At 43.4% G+C, this 18657-nt stretch overlaps 1 protein-coding gene across 1 annotated transcript in view; it reads right to left on the bottom strand.

Moving 5' to 3' along the window:
* The window catches only part of PANK4 (pantothenate kinase 4 (inactive)), a 362653-nt gene that overhangs the window by 70594 nt on the left and 273402 nt on the right, over nt 1-18657 (bottom strand). The gene's annotated exons all lie outside the window — the stretch shown is intronic.

The following is an 18657-nucleotide window of genomic DNA, read 5'->3' as shown; positions in this document are numbered from 1 at the left end:
CTGCTTACAATACTTAGTTTGTAGTAAGTAGCAGCCTGCTCTGCTGGAAACCTTTTCTGCAGTACCAAAAAACTTGTGCGGAACATAATGAACAAGTCAACTGTCACCTGCACACAGTGTTACTTTTCAGTGCAAAGTATAACTTGTTCAATACCTCTACACATCAATGATGCATTAGCTGGACAAAGGTTTTACAAATTAGGCAAAAAAGTAATATGGTAGTTCCTCAATGTATAACGTATAAAACTAACACACACACACTCCTTGGATGATGTCATCAATTATATAATTTGAGATGTCAAATATCAGTGATGTCATAACTGATGTTATAAGCACTGTATGGCGGGCGCATGTTTTAGTTAGTGCTCCTAACTATAACTGGTGAATTTCTGTCTATTTTTTTTAGTTCAAAACTTTATTATTATCACTGATATATTCACTTAACTATGCTGCAACTAACTTGTTTTTTTCAGGGAATTTCTAAAGTTTAAAAAAAAAAAAAGAAAAAGAAAAAGACCCACATCTTTTGATCACACTTAACTATAATGTTACTTTAACCTTGTTTTTTTCAGTGAATTTCTAGGTTTGTTTTTTTAACGTAAAGTAATACACACGTAAATGCAATCCCTACAGCGCACTGGCGGATTGGCCATTTGGTCTGTCCTTAGGGACCCCATCCCCCCCGGGCCTGTATTTTTTTTATTAAAGGGGAGGGGGACCGCATGGCACCCTCTTCCCCGAGCCATTATCGGCCCTGGGCAACCCATCATCCAGGGCCACTTTTTAAATAAAGGGGAGAGGAAGTCACTTGGCTCCCCACCCCAAACTTCTTTAGGTCCCGGGAACCCCATCCCCAAGGTCTGGACATATATCTAAAAAAAGAAAAGGGGAGGGGGGCTGCTAGGCCCTCCTACATAAAGCTCCTTAGGCTCCACATCCCACACGGCTATGTATTTTTTTTTGTGTGTGTTTTTTTAAGGAGAGGGCTGCAAGTGGTCCCCCTTTACTGGCCGATTCTGGCCCTGGTGACTCCATCCCCTAAGGCCTGCCATTATTGTTTAGGGTAGGGGGCATGGGGCCTACCTCCCTGGGTTCCTTTCAGCCCCAGGACCCTATACTTAAGCGTTCAGAGTAAATGTCATGGGGTGGGGGCATGTGGTCCCCCTCCCCAGGCTGACTTTGGCTCCAGGGACCTCATCCCAAGAGACCAGCATCATATTTGGGGGTAGGGCCGCACGCAGTCCCCCTCCCCGGGCCAATTTTGGCCCCAAGCTCCCTCATCCTCTACAGCCCTGCACAAAAACGTGGGTGCCCCAGTACCCACTCTGGTCACTCATCATACTCCTGCTGGGGGCCACAGGGGGAGCCCCAATCTGCATCCGGCAGGAGCCAACATTTCTACCATCCTCAAGAAGCAACTCTGCATGCTGCTCCCTGCTGGCAAGAACAATATTTTGGTCTGTTTCCTTGCCTGCATCACTGCGGGCATGGAAGCAGATCTAAAGTCCGCTCCCAGCAGGAAACCATTTCTGAAGCTCCCGTCCGCTTGGTGCAGACTTGGTGTTTGCTTCAGCTCGGCAGGAGATCTGTAAATGCACCACTGTGGTCAGGGAAACCGCTATGTCCTGGGGGTGGACTCCCAGGACAAAGCAACTGAGTAAGCCCCGGGGATGGGGTCCCCGGGACCATTAATGGCTCAGGGAGCCACCCTTAGAGTAATCCACCCCAGGGCTGGGCTTCCAGGACCTCTCGGGGAGGGCGGCTGCATAGCCCCCCTTTGCATAAAAAGTAATGTCCGCCCTGGGGGTGGGCTCTCTGGAGGCTCAGGGAGGGAAGCTACACAGCACCTCTTCCCTAGATTAAATCATTCCCGGGGGTAAGCTCCCCGGGGCATAAGATAATTAAATGTGACCCGTGACCCATTTGTTTCTCTATAACACAGGAGTATCTCAGGATCGCAGCATTTTCTGCCTCTGGGTCCTCCTTGCCCGCCTATGGGGACAATGGGAGGTCAGGGTATCCCTACCCTGCCCCCTTATACCAATTCATTTTTTTTTTTTTATTTCAGGAGAGGGAACTAAATCCCTGAGCCCTGTAATGACTGCCAGTACCATTTTTTACTTATGGTGCTGGCAGCCAATCAGAGCACTTACTCTTGCGGGAGCCTGCCTACCTAACTACCTAGAGGTAACCAATACATGTATGTATGTATGTATGTATGTATGTATGTATGTATGTATGTATATATATATATATATATATATATGGAAAATGTCACTTACCCAGTGTACATCTGTTCGTGGCATGAGTCGCTGCAGATTCACATGCTGTGCACAGTCCGCCGTCTGGTGTTGGGCTCGGAGTGTTACAAGTTGTTTTTCTTCGAAGAAGTCTTTTCGAGTCACGAGACCGAGGGACTCCTCCCACTTCGATTCCATTGCGCATGGGCGTCGACTCCATCTTAGATTGTTTTCCCCGCAGAGGGTGAGGTAGGAGTTGTGTATGTTAGTAATAGTGCCCATGCAATGGAATGAATACGTATGTACATAATAAAGGTTAAAGTAATATATTTACAAATGTACAAATGTTCAAGATCTACTTCTAAACGGCTACAGGCTCCCGGGGAGGCGGGTGGGCGCATGTGAATCTGCAGCGACTCATGCCACGAACAGATGTACACTGGGTAAGTGACATTTTCCGTTCGATGGCATGTGTAGCTGCAGATACACATGCTGTGCACCGACTAGTAAGCAGTTATCTCCCCAAAAGCGGTGGTTCAGCCTGTAGGAGTTGAAGTAGTTTGAAATAATGTTCTTAGTACAGCCTGACCTACTGTGGCTTGTTGTGCAGTTAACACATCTACACAGTAGTGCTTGGTAAATGTATGAGGCGTAGACCATGTTGCTGCTTTACATATTTCGTTCATTGGAATATTTCCTAGAAAGGCCATGGTAGCCCCTTTCTTTCTGGTTGAGTGTGCCTTCGGTGTAATGGGCAGCTCTCTCTTTGCTTTAAGATAGCAGGTTTGAATACACTTAACTATCCACCTAGCAATGCCTTGTTTTGAAATTGGATTTCCTGAATGAGGTTTTTGAAAGGCAATAAATAGTTGTTTTGTTTTTCTAATTAGTTTTGTTCTGTCAATGTAGTACATTAGTGCTCTTTTGATGTCTAATGTATGTAGTGCTCTTTCAGCTACAGAATCTGGTTGTGGGAAGAACACTGGTAAATCTACTGTTTGATTTAAGTGGAACAGTGAGATAACCTTTGGTAAAAATTTAGGATTTGTTCTTAGAACTACTTTATTTTTATGTATCTGAATAAATGGTTCTTGTATGGTAAATGCTTGAATCTCGCTCACTCTTCTTAGAGATGTGATGGCAATCAAAAATGCAACTTTCCACGTTAAGTATTGCATTTCACAAGAATGCATGGGCTCGAAAGGTGGACCCATGAGTCTTGTTAAGACAATGTTGAGGTTCCATGAAGGAACAGGTGGTGTTCTTGGTGGTATGATTCTCTTTAAGCCTTCCATAAACGCTTTAATGACTGGTATTCTAAATAGTGAAGTTGAATGAGTAATTTGTAGGTAAGCTGATATTGCGGTGAGATGTATTTTTATGGAAGAGAAAGCAAGATTTGATTTTTGCAAATGTAGTAAATATCCTACTATATCTTTTGGAGATGCGTGTAATGGCTGAATTTGATTATTCTGGCAGTAATACACAAATCTTTTCCACTTGTTTGCGTAGCAGTGTCTAGTGGTAGGTTTCCTAGCTTGTTTTATGACCTCCATACATTCTTGTGTGAGGTGCAAGTGTCCGAATTCTAGGATTTCAGGAGCCAAATTGCTAGATTCAAAGATGCTGGATTTGGATGTCTGATCTGTTGTTTGTGTTGTGTTAACAGATCTGGTTTGTCGGGTAGTTTGACATGAGGTACTACTGACAGGTCTAGTAGTGTCGTGTACCAAGGTTGCCTCGCCCATGTTGGTGCTATTAGTATGAGTTTGAGTTTGTTTTGACTCAACCGGTTTACTACATATGGAATGAGAGGGAGAAGGGGAAAAGCGTATGCAAAGATCCCTGACCAGTTCATCCATAGAGCATTGCCTTGGGATTGATCTTGTGGGTACCTGGATGCGAAGTTTTGGCATTTTGAGTTTTCCTTTGTTGCAAATAGATCTATTTGAGGTGTTCCCCAAATTTGAAAGTAATTGTTTAGTATTTGGGGGTGAATTTCCCATTCGTGGGTTTGTTGGTGATCTCGAGAGAGATTGTCTGCCAACTGGTTCTGAATCCCTGGAATAAATTGTGCTATTAGGCGAATGTGGTTGTGAATCGCCCAATGCCATATTTTCTGTGTTAGGAGGCACAACTGTGTCGAGTGTGTCCCTCCTTGTTTGTTTAGATAATACATTGTTGTCATGTTGTCTGTTTTGACAAGAATGTATTTTTGGGTTATTATGGGTTGAAATGCTTTCAGCGTTAGAAATACTGCTAACATTTCCAAGTGATTTATGTGAAACTGTCTCTGATGTATGTACCATTGTCCTTGGATGCTGTGTTGATTGAGGTGTGCTCCCCACCCTGTCATGGAAGCATCTGTTGTTATGATGTATTGTGGCACTGGGTCTTGGAAAGGCCGCCCTCGGTTTAAATTTGTACTGTTCCACCATAGAAGCGAGATGTATGTTTGGCGGTCTATCAACACCAGATCTATAAGTTGACCCTGTGCTTGTGACCATTGTGATGCTAGGCACTGTTGTAAGGGCCGCATGTGCAATCTTGCGTTTGGGACAATGGCTATGCATGAAGACATCATGCCTAGTAGTTTCATTACCATTCTGACTTGTATCTTTTGTGTTGGATACATGGCCTGTATTACTTTGTGAAATGTTTGAACCCGTTGTGGACTTGGAGTGGCAATCCCTTTTGCTGTGTTGATTGTCGCTCCTAAGTATTGCTGCGTTTGACACGGCAAAAGGTGTGACTTCGCGTAGTTGATGGAGAAACCTAGCCTGTGAAGGGTTTGTATGACATATTTTGTGTGCTGTGAACACTGTTTTAGTGTGTTGGTTTTGATTAACCAGTCGTCTAAGTACGGGAACACATGTATTTGCTGCCTTCTGATATGTGCAGCTACTACTGCCAGGCATTTTGTAAAAACTCTTGGCGCAGTTGTTATTCCGAATAGCAACACTTTGAATTGGTAATGTATTCCTTGGAATACGAACCTTAGGTATTTCCTGTGTGAAGGATGTATTGGTATATGGAAATACGCATCTTTTAGATCTAATGTTGTCATGTAGTCTTGCTGTTTGAGCAGTGGGATTACGTCTTGTAACGTGACCATGTGAAAGTGGTCTGATTTTATGTAGGTATTTAGTGTTCTGAGATCTAGTATTGGTCTCAGAGTTTTGTCCTTTTTGGGTATTAGAAAGTAAAGTGAGTAAACTCCTGTGTTTTTTTGTTGAATTGGTACTAATTCTATTGCGTCCTTTTGTAGCAATGCTTGAACTTCTAGTCCTAGAAGATCTATATGTTGTTCTGACATATTGTGTGTTTTCGGTGGGACGTTTGGAGGGAATTGGCGAAATTCTATGCAATAACCATGCTGGATAATTGCTAAGACCAAAGTGTCTGTTGTTATTTCCTCCCAAAGTTTGTAAAATTGGCTTAGTCTTCCCCCCACAGGTGTTATGTGATGGGGGTGTGTGACTTGTGAGTCACTGCTTATTTTGAGGGGTTTTGGGGCCTTGGAATTTCTCTATTTTTTGGGAATTGGCCCCCTCTAAATTGCCCCCGAAAACCTCCCCTCTGATATTGACCCTGGTAGGTAGGCCTTGTTTGTGAGGTTGTGGTTTCTGTGGGTTGACCTCAAAACCCTCCCCTAAAAGGTGTTTTCCGAAATGTGCCTCTGCTCTGCGGGGAGTAGAGTGCGCCCATGGCTTTGGCTGTATCGGTGTCCTTTTTGAGTTTTTCGATGGCAGTGTCTACCTCCGGCCCAAACAATTGCTGTTCATTAAACGGCATATTGAGCACAGCCTGCTGGATTTCCGGTTTGAACCCAGAAGTGCGCAGCCATGCGTGCCTTCGTATTGTGACTGCAGTGTTTATTGTCCTTGCAGCTGTATCTGCTGCATCCATGGAAGACCGTATCTGATTATTTGAGATACTTTGTCCCTCTTCCACCACCTGTTGCGCTCTTTTTTGGAACTCCTTGGGTAAGTGTTCGATGAAATGTTGCATTTCATCCCAATGAGCCCTGTCGTATCTTGCCAAAAGTGCTTGTGAATTGGCAATACGCCACTGATTTGCTGCTTGTGCTGCAACCCTTTTTCCCCGCAGCATCAAATTTGCGGCTCTCCTTGTCTGGAGGTGGTGCGTCGCCTGAGGTATGAGAGTTGGCTCTCTTACGAGCTGCCCCCACAACTACTGAGTCTGGTGTTAGTTGTGTTGTAATATATATTGGATCTGTGGGCGGTGGCTTATATTTTTTCTCCACCCTTGGAGTTATGGCTCTGCCTTTAACTGGATCCTGAAAAATTTGTTTTGAATGTCTTAGCATTCCTGGGAGCATGGGAAGGCATCGATACTGGCTATGGGTGGAGGATAGGGTGTTAAAGAGAAAGTCATCCTCAATTGGTTCCGAATGTAAGGAGACATTGTGAAACTCGGCTGCCCTTGCGACCACCTGTGTATAGGATGTACTGTCCTCAGGTGGTGACGGTTTTGTAGGATAAGAGTCTGGGCTATTGTCAGACACTGGAGCATCGTAGAGGTCCCATGCATCGGGATCATCCTGACTCACTGTGGTATGAGCTGGTGAGTGCATCAGTGGCTGGTGATGCATGTATTGATGGTGGTGGAGACGGTGGTGGGGTTGTTTTCCTTGCCACCTTTGCCTGTGGTTGCTTGTCCTTTTGTTGAAAGGCAAGTTTCCTTTTTATTTTGATTGGGGGAAGAGTGGTTATCTTCCCTGTGTCCTCATGAATATGAAGCCTTCTTTGTGTGTAGTCAGGCTCTACAGCTTGAAGCTCCTCTCCAAATCTATGTAATTGGGAGGTTAATCCTTGTTCCTCTGTATAGGAACTAGTTTTCGGCTCCGAGGCTGGCTGTTTCGGAACCGAAACCTTTTCGGAAGTCTTTTTAGGCTCCGAAGAAACCTTCTTTGTTTTCGGCGTGGTGTCTCGGTGCCGAAACTCTTCGGTGCCGCTGTCTCTGTGCCGAAGTTTCTCGGAGCCGCTGTCTCGGCTCCGAGGTTGCTGTGTGGCGGTATCTCGACCGGAGTCGGATGACTTCGACACCAGCATGCCCTTTTTCGGTGCCTTGGATGGGTCACCTATTTTTCGGGTTAAGCCATGGCCTGTTGGCGGTGGCGTCCCCTGGGCTTTTGTAGACTTCTCGTGAGTCTTGATTTTCGACGTCTTACTCACGGTTTTGGTTGTTTCTTCGGCGTCGAGTTCTTCCGAATCCGACTCGCGGACGGAGAAAGCTTCTTCTTCCTCCTCGAAACGATCTTGACCTGTCGGCGTGGACGCCATTTGTAGTCTCCTGGCTCTTCGGTCTCTCAGCATCTTCCTCGACCGAAACACTCGACAGGCTTCACAAGTATCCTCCTTGTGCTCGGGGGACAAGCACAAGTTACAGACCAGATGGTGATCCGTATACGGATACTTGTGATGGCATTTTGGGCAGTAGCGGAATGGGGTCCGTTCCATGAGCCTTGAAGTCGCACGTGGCCGGGCCGACCAGGCCCCGACGGGGGATCGAAAAACCCCAAAGGGCCACCGGAGCTCTTCAAAATTCGGTGTCGATTTGTTCTAACTAACCCGATACCGAACGCAAACAATACCGACGTTTTTTTCCGAGAATCTAACTAACTTTCCGACCCGAAACACGGAGCGAAAAGGAACACGTCCGAACCCGATGGCGGAAAAAAAACAATCTAAGATGGAGTCGACGCCCATGCGCAATGGAATCGAAGTGGGAGGAGTCCCTCGGTCTCGTGACTCGAAAAGACTTCTTCGAAGAAAAACAACTTGTAACACTCCGAGCCCAACACCAGACGGCGGACTGTGCACAGCATGTGTATCTGCAGCTACACATGCCATCGAACATATAGTTACACAAAAAGCAGGAGGAAAGTTGTAACACTTCATTATTTAATAAAACAGGCAAATGACGACATGTCTCTTCCAGATCAATTTCCAGTTCCACTACGCTTTTCGACTTGCGTCTTCATCACGTGGTTCTGATTAATGTTCAAGCGTGGTCCCAAATCACCTGCCTTTATATTCACTGAGGCATGATGGTACATGTAGTAAAGTTGTCTAAATTGCATGGGAGTCACAGTGTATAAAGTTATTTCAGGCTGTTGCTTGTTGTAATATTACACCCAAATATAAAGTTTTCTTGCACCGTGCAATATTAATCAGATAAAAGTTATCAACAAGTTAAATAATTAACAGCCATTACTCCCACTTTTGCAGAACCAGGATCACTTCATGTCATTCAAAAGTGTTTCCAAATATAAAATGCTCATGCCTCCGGACTCGGAACCGAGCCGCACGGTAATTGAAGTCACTCATTGAGGCATAGGTGCTTGGGAAGTCCGATAAATATCTCCATCTTCCCTGGACAAATACCGAAACACCAGAGATCAGTATCTCCTTCTCGCCTTCATTTACGTAATCTTCATACCGGGTGCTCCGCCTGTACAAAATATTCAAAACAGCTGGTCTTAAAGGCAGATCACTCTTTCTGCTAGTGCAAATGTGCGAATCAGACCAATCACCCTAAAATAGTTACACAAAAGACGCTGCACTCCCGGAGGAAAGTTGTAGCACTTCATTATTTCATAAAACAGGCAAATGACGACATGTCTCTTCCAGATCAATTTCCAGTGACTCCCATGCAGTTTAGACAACTTTACTACATGTACCATCATGCCTCAGTGAATATAAATGCAGGCAATTTGGGACCACGCTTGAACATTTATCAGAACCACCTGATGAAGACGCAAGTCGAAACGTGTAGTGGAACTGGAAATTGATCTGGAAGAGACATGTCGTCATTTGCCTGCTATATTAAATAGTGAAGTGCTACAACTTTCCTCCGGGAGTGCAGTGCCTTTGGTGTTACTATTTGAGGGTGATTGGTCTGATTCCCACGTTTGCACCAGCAGAAAGAGTGCTCTGCCTTTACAACCAGCTGTTTTAGATATATTATATATGTCACTTACCCAGTGTACATCTGTTCATGGCATGTAGTGCTGCAGATTCATATGCTTTGCATAAGTCCGCCATCAAGTGTTGGGCTCGCAGTGTTACAAGTTGTTTTTCTTCAAAGAAGCTTTTTCTAGACACGAGATCAAGGGACTCCTCCTCTCTGTGTTAGTGCACATGGGCATCAAGTCCTTTGTTAAGATTGTTTTCCCGCAGGAGGGTGAAGTAAGGAGTGAAGAAATGTATATGTACATACATATAGTAAGAAAATAAGATGTCCATGCAATATATGGAAAACGTCACTTACCCGGAGCAGATCTGTTTGTGGCATGTTCCGCTGCAGATTCACATTCTATGCACAGTCTGCGATCTAGTGTTGGCTCGGAGTGTTACAAGTTGTTTTCCTTTGAAGAAGTGTTTGAGTCACAGGATTGAGTGAATCCTCCTCTTCGGCTCCATTGCGCATGGGCATCGACTCCATGTTAAATTGTTTTCTTTCCGCCATCTGGTTCGGACATGTTTTTTTTCGCTCCGAAGTTTTAAAACTCTGATTTTCGTTGGTATTGGTTTGATTGCATACCATCTTCCATTGACGCTTCGGTACTGTCGGGTCAAACATCTTTACTTGCCCTTCGGGGCGCCCGCGCCCAACTCGGGCCTGGTCGGGCCGACCGCATGGAAGCGTCATTGACCAGACCCCGTTCCGCTTTTGTCCTCAGTGCCACGCAAAATTTACCTACACGGACCAACATCTCGTCTGTAATCTCTTTCCCCAGACCATTGGGAAGAAAATTGCGAGGCCTGCAGATCCTTCCATTCAAAGAAAACGCTCAGAGACAGAAGAGCACAGAGACTCGAGATGGCATCCAAGAGCACCGAACGTCTCGACGTCGTGGAGGAGATCATGCACACGGCGGTCTTTGCTCGAGGATCCGGATCCGAGTCCGAGGAGGACAGACCGGTCACTGCAGGACAGCACGTGAGGACGCCTGCCCCAGCCAAGCCCAAACATAAGGCATTGGGAACGCCACTGCCAGAAGGCCATGGCTCAACCCGTAAAAAGACCTTCGGTGACCAACCAACAACTTCAGCACCGAAAAAGGCCACACCACCTAAGCCTTCGGACTCAAGCCGAAGCACTGTCTCCAAGTCCAGCAACCATCGATCCTTCGAGTCGAAACCTCAAATTGTTTTCGAAGCTGAGGCCATCATCCACCCGAGCCTTTCAATACCAAAAAAAACAGCTTCGGAGCCGAAAAGGCCAATTAATATGGAGGAACATGGACTTTCGCAAGCACTCAATGAAAGCCATAAAATGACTGAGGAACACTCACAAATGGAGGCAATAGATGAAAAGCAAGCCAGGATTCACATCCACAAAGACACTGGCAGAATTATAACAGCACCTCCTCTAAAGCCTAAGAGGAAATTAGCCTTTCAAGAAGAATAGAATTCGGAAACTTAGACAAATGGAGAGCAAATTTATTATCCAGCTCTGCACGAAGATGCCCTATGGATTGAATATGGACGAAGAATTACATGTGCATTTTTGATTCTGACAAATGGTTAAATATGTGATAACAATGGCACTCACGCGGGTAGGCCACTGACAAAATAGTATGAAAAGCATTTGATATCCTAGTTGAATAATGATAGGGATTACATTGGAGAAAATTGATATGTGTTTACCTAGGATCGAGAGAGTAGAACTTAACAAATAATTTATTAAATCTCTCAAGGTCATTAACGACATATGGGTATGTCTTAGTTAGAAATGCTGGAACATTATAGTGATACCATCTCTAAATATATATATGAAAATGGAATAGATATTATAAGGAAATTTGTGTCACTCACATACAGCTTTTTTGTGCAATACAATATAGGAAATGATCAGTGGTACATATAAATAGGATTAAGTTATGAATTAGAAACTGAATGAAGAGGCACTCTAGAGGTGAACACACGCAATAAGTATTATATTAGGAGGAATGTGATTTTTTATTAGCACTACCGTATGTATTTGTTATGGATATTTGTAGTCTTATTTTATTTTTTACCTTTTATTTTTAGTTTTAGTAATTGTATTTAAAATTAGAAAAATTACATTTTTTTTTTTTTTTTTTTTTTAAAATTGGAAACTACATTATCCAGGATGCATTGTAAATAATGAAGCACTATGGGGTATAAATAGCAAAAGGGAAAAGGGACTCACTCACTGTGAACAAGACTCCTTGGGGAGTTGAAACGCGTTGGTGGTTGTTACTTTGGCATCAATAAATAGGCACTATTGAAACTTCATGGAGTGCAGTGAATGCTTTTGGTGAATTATATATATATATATATATATATATATATATATATATATATATATATATATATATATATATGGAAAATGTCACTTACCCAGTGTACATCTGTTCGTGGCATTAGTCGCTGCAGATTCACATGCTGTGCACATCCCGCCATCTGGTGTTGGGCTCGGAGTGTTACAAGTTGTTTTTCTTGAAAGAAGTCTTTTCGAGTCACGAGACCGAGGGACTCCTCCCATTTCGACTCCATTGCGCATGGGCGTCGACTCCATCTTAGATTGTTTTCCCCGCAGAGGGTGAGGTAGGAGTTGTGTATGCTAGTAATAGTGCCCATGCAATGGAGTGAATGCGTATGTACATAATGAAGTTTCAAGTAATATATTTACAAATGTACAAATGTTTAAGATCTACTTCTAAACGGCTACAGGCTCCCGGGGAGGCGGGTGGGCGCATGTGAATCTGAAGCGACTAATGCCACGAACAGATTTACACTGGGTAAGTGACATTTTCCGTTCGATGGCATGTGTAGCTGCAGATACACATGCTGTGCATAGACTAGTAAGCAGTTATCTCCCCAAAAGCGGTGGTTCAGCCTGTAGGAGTTGAAGTAGTTTGAAATAATGTTCTTAGTACAGCTTGACCTACTGTTGCTTGTTGTGCAGTTAACCCATCTACACAGTAGTGCTTGGTAAATGTATGAGGCGTAGACCATGTTGCTGCCTTACATATTTCGTTCATTGGAATATTTCCTAGAAAGGCCATGGTAGCACCTTTCTTTCTGGTTGAGTGTGCCTTTGGTGTAATAGGCAGTTCTCTTTTAGCTTTAAGATAGCAGGTTTGAATGCACTTAACTATCCATCTAGCAATGCCTTGTTTTGAAATTGGATTTCCTGTATGAGGTTTTTGAAAGGCGATAAATAGTTATTTTGTTTTTCGAATTAGTTTTGTTCTGTCAATGTAGTACATTAGTGCTCTTTTGATGTCTAATGTATGTAGTGCTCTTTCAGCTACAGAATCTGGCTGTGGGAAGAACACTGGTAATTCTACCGTTTGATTCAAGTGGAACAGTGAGATTACTTTTGGTAAAAATTTAGGATTGGTCCGTAGAACAACTTTATTTTGGTGTATTTGAATAAATGGTTCTTGAATGGTAAATGCTTGAATTTCACTCACTCTTCTTAGAGATGTGATGGCAATTAAAAATGCAACTTTCCACTTTAAGTATTGCATTTCACAAGAGTGCATGGGCTCAAAAGGTGGACCCATGAGTCGTGTTAAGACAATGTTGAGGTTCCATGAAGGAACTGGTGGTGTTCTTGGTGGTATAATTCTCTTTAGGCCTTCCATAAACGCTTTTATGACTGGTATCCTAAACAATGAAGTTGAGTGCGTAATTTGCAGGTAAGCTGAAATTGCCGCAAGATGTATTTTAATGGAAGAGAAAGCTAGTTTAGATTTTTGCAAATGTAGTAAGTATCCTACTATCTCTTTTGCAGATGCGTGTAAAGGTTAAATTTGATTATTATGGCAGTAATAAACACATCTTTTCCACTTATTTGCATAGCAGTGTCTAGTGGTAGGTTTTCTAGCTTGTTTTATGACCTCCATACATTCCTGTGTGAGGTCTAAGTGCCCGAATTCTAGGATTTCAGGAGCCAAATTGCTAGATTCAGCAATGCTGGATTTGGATGTCTGATCTTTTGTTTGTGTTGTGTTAACAGATCTGGTCTGTTTGGCAGTTTGACATGAGGTACCACTGAAAGGTCTAGTAGTGTTGTGTACCAAGGTTGCCTTGCCCATGTTGGTGCTATTAGTATGAGTTTGAGTTTGTTTTGACTCAACTTGTTTACTAGATATGGAAGAAGTGGGAGAGGGGGAAAAGCGTACGCAAATATCCCTGACCAGTTCATCCATAGGGCATTGCCTTGAGACTGATGTTGTGGGTACCTGGATGCGAAGTTTTGGCATTTTGAGTTTTCTTTTGTTGCAAATAGATCTATTTGTGGCGTTCCCCACATTCTGAAGTAAGTGTTCAGTATTTGGGGGTGAATTTCCCATTCGTGGATCTGTTGGTGATCCCGAGAGAGATTGTCTGCTAACTGATTCTGAATCCCTGGAATAAATTGTGCTATTAGGCGAATGTGGCTGTGAATCGCCCAATGCCATATTTTTTGTGTTAGGAGACACAACTGTGTCGAGTGTGTTCCTCCCTGTTTGTTTAGGTAATACATTGTTGTCATATTGTCTGTTTTGACAAGAGTGTATTTGTGGGTTATTATGGGTTGAAATGCTTTCAGCGCTAGAAACACAGCTAACAGTTCTAAGTGGTTTATATGAAACTGTCTTTGCTGAATGTTCCATTGTCCTTGGATGCTGTGCTGATTGAGGTGTGCTCCCCACCCTGTCATGGATGCATCTGTCGTTATTACGTATTGTGGCACTGGGTCTTGAAAAGGCCGCCCTTGGTTTAAATTTATACTGTTCCACCATTGAAGCGAGATGTAGGTTTGGCGGTCTATCAACACCAGATCTAGAAGTTGACCCTGTGCCTGTGACCACTGTGATGCTAGGCACTGTTGTAAGGGCCGCATGTGCAACCTTGCGTTTGGGACAATGGCTATGCATGAAGACATCATGCCTAGGAGTTTCATTACTAATTTGACCTGTATCTTTTGGTTTGGATACATGGCTTGTATTACATTGTGGAATGTTTGGACTCTTTGTGGACTTGGAGTGGCAATTCCTTTTACTGTGTTGATTGTTGCTCCTAGGTATTGCTGTGTTTGACACGGCAGAAGGTGTGACTTTGAGTAATTGATTGAGAAACCTAGTTTGTGTAGGGTTTCTATGACATAATTTGTGTGTTGTGAACACTGTATTTGCATGTTGGTTTTGATTAACCAATCGTCTAGGTACGGGAACACATGTATTTGCTGCCTTCTGATATGTGCAGCTACTACTGCTAGACATTTTGTAAAAACTCTTGGCGCAGTCGTTATTCCGAATGGCAACACTTTGAATTGGTAATGTATCCCTTGGAATACAAACCTTAGGTACTTTCTGTGTGAAGGATGTATTGGTATATGGAAATATGCATCCTTTAGATCCAGTGTTGTCATGTAGTCTTGTTGTTTGAGCAGTGGGATTACTTCTTGTAATGTAACCATGTGAAAGTGGTCTGATTTGATGTATGTATTTAATATTCTGAGATCTAGTATAGGTCTTAGAGTTTTGTCTTTTTTGGGTATCAGAAAGTACAGTGAGTAAACTCCTGTGTTTAGTTCTTGTTTTGGTACTAATTCTATTGCCTCTTTTTGGAGCAATGCTTGAACTTCTAATCCTAGAAGATTTATATGTTGTTTTGACATACTGTGTGTTTTCGGTGGGATTGTTGGAGGGAATTCGAGAAATTCTATGCAATAACCATGCTGGATAATTGCTAGTACCCAAGTATCTGTTGTTATCTCCTCCCAATGTTTGTAAAATTGGCTTAGTCTTCCCCCCACAGGTGTTATGTGATGGGGATGTGTGACTTGTAAGTCACTGCTTATTTTGAGGACTTTTTGGGGCTTTGGAATTTTCCTCTATTTCTTTGGAATTGTCCCCCTCTATATTGCCCCCGAAAACTTCCCCGCTGATATTGGCTTTGGTAAGTGGGCCTTGTTAGTGATGTTGTGGTTTCTGTAGGTTGTCCTCGAAACCCTCCCCTAAAAGGTGTTTTGCAAAATGTGCCTCTGCTCTGCGGGGAGTAGAGTGCGCCCATGGCTTTTGCTGTATCAGTGTCTTTCTTGAGTTTATCAATAGCAGTGTCGACTTCCGGCCCAAACAACTGCTGTTCCTTAAATGGCATATTTAGCACGGCTTGTTGAATTTCCGGCTTGAAACCTGACGTGCGCAGCCATGCGTGCCTTCTTATTGTTATTGCAGTATTTACTGTCCTTGAAGCCATATCTGCTGCATCCATTGAAGACCGTATCTGATTATTAGAGATACTTTGTCCTTCTTCCACCACTTGTTGTGCTCTTTTTTGGAACTTCTTGGGTAAGTGTTCTATCAAATGTTGCATCTCATCCCAGTGAGCTCTATCATATCTTGCCAAAAGTGCTTGTGAATTGGCAATGCGCCATTGGTTTGCTGCTTGTGCTGCAACCCTTTTGCCCGCAGCATCAAATTTGCGACTCTCTGTCTGGAGGTGGTGCGTCCCCCGAGGTATGAGAGTTTGCTCTCTTACGAGCTGCCCCGACAACTACTGAGTCTGGTGTTAACTGGGTTGTAATATAAACAGGATCTGTTGGCGGTGGCTTGTACTTTTTCTCCACCCTTGGAGTTATGGCTCGGCCTTTAACAGGATCCTGAAAGATTTGTTTTGAATGTTTTAGCATTCCTGGGAGCATAGGTAGTCTTTGGTATTGGCTATGAGTGGAGGATAGCGTGTTAAACAAAAAGTCATCCTCAATTGGTTCGGAATGCAAGGTGACGTTATGGAAAGAAGCTGCCCTTGCGATCACCTGTGTGTAAGATGTACTGTCCTCAGGAGGGGACGGCCTGGCAGGGTACGGGTCTGGGCTGTTGTCCGATACTGGAGCATCGTAAAGGTCCCATGCATCGGGATCATCTTGACTCATGGCAGTATGAGTCGGGGAGTGCATCAGTGGAGGAGTTGCTACTGGTGATGTGTGCACTGATGGTGGTGGAGACGGTGGTGGAGTTGTTTTCTTTGCCACCTTTGCCTGTGGCTCCTTGTCCTTTTTTTGAAAGGCAAGTTTTCTTTTTATTTTAATTGGGGGAAGAGTGGTTATCTTCCCTGTGTCTTGATGAATGTGGAGCCTCCTTTGAGTATAGTCTGGCTCTACAGCTTGAAGTTCCTCTCCAAATCTATGTTTTTGCATTTGGGAGGACAATCCTTGTTCTTCTGTATAGGAATCTGTTTTCGGCTCCGAGGCTGGATGTCTCGGAACCGAAACTTTTTCGGACGTCTTTTTAGGCTCCGAAGAAACCTTTGTAATTTTCGGTGTGGTGGTTTCTCGGTGCCGAATTTGTTCGGTGCCGCTGTCACGGTGCCGAAATTTCTCTGAGCCGATGTCTCGGGTCCGAGATTGCTGTGTGGCGGTATCTCGACCGGAGTCGGATGACTTCGACACCAGCGTGCCCTTTTTCGGTGCCTTGGTTCGGTCACCTATTTTTTGGGTTAAGCCATGGCCTGTTGGCGGTGGCGTCCCCTGGGCTTTTGTTGACTTCTCGTGAGTCTTATGTTTTGACGTCTTACTCACGGTTTTCGGCATTTCTTCGGCCTCGAGCTCTTCCGAGTCCGACTCGTGGATAGAGAAAGCTTTCTCTTCCTCCTCGAAAAGCTCTTGTCCTGTCGGCGTCGACGCCATCTGCAGTCTTCTGGCTCTTCGGTCTCTTAACGTCTTTCTGGACCGAAACGCTCGACAGGCCTCACAAGTATCTTCCTTGTGCTCTGGGGACAAGCACAAGTTACATACCAGATGCTGATCCGTATACGGATACTTGTTATGGTATTTTGGACAGAAGCGGAATGGGGTCCGTTCCATCAGCCTTGAAGTCACACGTGGCCTTGCCGACCAGGCCCCGACGGGGGATCGAAAAAACCCCGAAGGGCCACCGGAGCTCTTCAAAATTCGGTGTTGATTTGTTGTAACTAACCCGATACCGAACGCAAACAAGACCGAAGTTTTTTCCGAGATTCTAACTAACTTTCTGACCCGAAACACAGAGCGAAAAGTAACACGTCCGAACCCGATGGCGGAAAAAAACCAATCTAAGATGGAGTCGACGCCCACGCGCAATGGAGTCGAAATGGGAGGAGTCCCTCGGTCTTGTGACTCGAAAAGACTTCTTCAAAGAAAAACAACTTGTAACACTCCGAGCCCAACACCAGATGGCGGGATGTGCACAGCATGTGTATCTGCAGCTACACATGCCATCGAACATATGTATACACACACACACACACACACACACACAATATATTATAAAATGTAATAAACTAATTTCTAATTAAACTTGTTCAATTAAAACTAAATTAATGCTACAGATACATTTTAGTACATTTTAATGCATATTAAGTATAAATAGAATTTATGACTATTAGGAATCCTTTTAAAACTATTTAGTTTTTGAAAATTACAAATTAAATATATTTAAATTTTAAGTTGTTTAAAGTTAGTGTGCTATATGGTATTAGTTCTAGATTTAAAACAGATATTTATTTGTATTAAAATATTTTTAGCATTTTTCACTTTAATAGTAAACTTTTCCAACAGGAAGATCACCATGGTGGCGGAGCTCTTGGCCTACAACAAGTGAAAAGGTACGAGTTGTAACTTTATGTTCTTAAATCCTGGTTTGAGAGTCTCCACCAGAGAGAGGAGAACATGAACGTCTACCCCTAGGAGTTAATTTACACTTTAGTATATTTATCTTTGTGAAAAGGGTCCATTGTCTCTAATGGTTTAAGTCAACCTAGAGGCTTGACATGGCCAATCCTATGCTATGCTATGTTTCCCATGCTCCTTGTCTTAAGACAATACTAAAATATACACAGTATACACTCTTCCTTGACCTATTGATATCTTTTGAAATCAGCTAAGCTGCCTACTAAACTGCACATAATACCTTCAATCAAAGTTGTAATCTACATATTGCATCAATCACTTCCAAACTTATTAGCCACTAACAGCCGATTCTATAGTATAGAGTCAACAGTATAGGGTAAAGGTAAACCCTTTATTGCTATGAATATTTACATATTTCTTAAACAGCAACTAAGCCCTGGTATTAACAGAGTATGTACTTGTGCTGCACAAGTTAATACCGGTTAAAAGCAAGAAAATTATTTTGTTGGCAACAGCCCACGTATCAAATGCAGTCCTATAATTATTTACCTGTGGTTTTAGTAGCATTACTGCAAGCTGATCTAAAGTCCAACTGGTTTGCAGTGGGCGAGATCCCAGGTAATTGAGAAGGATTAAGAAGGAAGGAAGACACTTAGGATTGAAGGTTTTATGTTATTTTTCATCTATGCACGGAGACTTAGGCAAAACATATCCACATCCATTAGAAGCACCCTAACCTTGTTCTCATTTGGAAAAG

This window comes from Pleurodeles waltl, chromosome 6 (genome assembly GCF_031143425.1).
Source record: "Pleurodeles waltl isolate 20211129_DDA chromosome 6, aPleWal1.hap1.20221129, whole genome shotgun sequence".
Classification (NCBI taxonomy): Eukaryota; Metazoa; Chordata; class Amphibia; order Caudata; family Salamandridae; genus Pleurodeles; species Pleurodeles waltl.
The sequence above is the reverse complement of the archived record's forward strand: the minus strand, read 5'-3'. Positions and strand labels throughout refer to the sequence as shown.